The sequence below is a fragment of the Ceratina calcarata genome, unplaced genomic scaffold (assembly GCF_001652005.2).
Source record: "Ceratina calcarata isolate Rehan_Ccalc_2016 unplaced genomic scaffold, ASM165200v1 scaffold9475, whole genome shotgun sequence".
NCBI classification, from domain to species: Eukaryota; Metazoa; Arthropoda; class Insecta; order Hymenoptera; family Apidae; genus Ceratina; species Ceratina calcarata.
In genome coordinates this window covers 1-547 of record NW_017180874.1, presented here as the reverse complement: position 1 = coordinate 547, position 547 = coordinate 1, and the positions used below count along the sequence as shown (strand labels likewise).

Sequence of the window (547 nt, the reverse complement as noted above, 5' to 3'; positions counted from 1 at the left end):
CTCATGCTATTCCAGATCTGACAGCACGGCTCTCGTGGATAAACTGGGAGAACTTGGGTGTGAATCCTAATAGGCGATCGGTATTGACGACGCTCGCCCTGACGACGGACAATATGAATTGAAGCTGAAAAAACGGGGACGATGAAAATCGCAGGATTCTCCTTTTCATTGTAAATAAGACCCAGTCGAATAGAGGGAACGAGCGCCACTCGAGGACGTTATACAATTTGTATACATTTCAGTTCTAGTCTGGACGTGCAATACGAGCGGATATCACGTTACGTTTCGTACATCTACGTATAAGTATTCGTGTACATCGGGAGCATATAGCTGATCTAGTTTTAGTATTTTGTTTGGAATAAAATCAGGAGGCTACATCTCTCGAGTTTCATTCGAGAACCCACAGCATTTCCTAATTCAATTCTACTTGATGTCCTAAAATTATTGGAAATCGGTTAATAAATGAAGATCTGTTTAATTCACTTTTAATTTATTGTAATCGCTCTTAAGAATGTCTAATTGCTATGAAAAACGTATTAGAAATGAA

The 547-nt window shown here is 39.3% G+C and overlaps 1 long non-coding RNA gene across 1 annotated transcript; it reads left to right on the top strand.

The window, feature by feature from the left end:
* The first annotated feature begins 20 nt into the window (after positions 1 to 20).
* LOC108631772 (uncharacterized) lies at positions 21 to 478 on the top strand. The gene is made up of 2 exons (XR_001916945.2): positions 21 to 170; positions 243 to 478. It is a non-coding gene; the product is annotated as an uncharacterized LOC108631772 (long non-coding RNA).
* Positions 479 to 547: the final 69 nt, after the last annotated feature.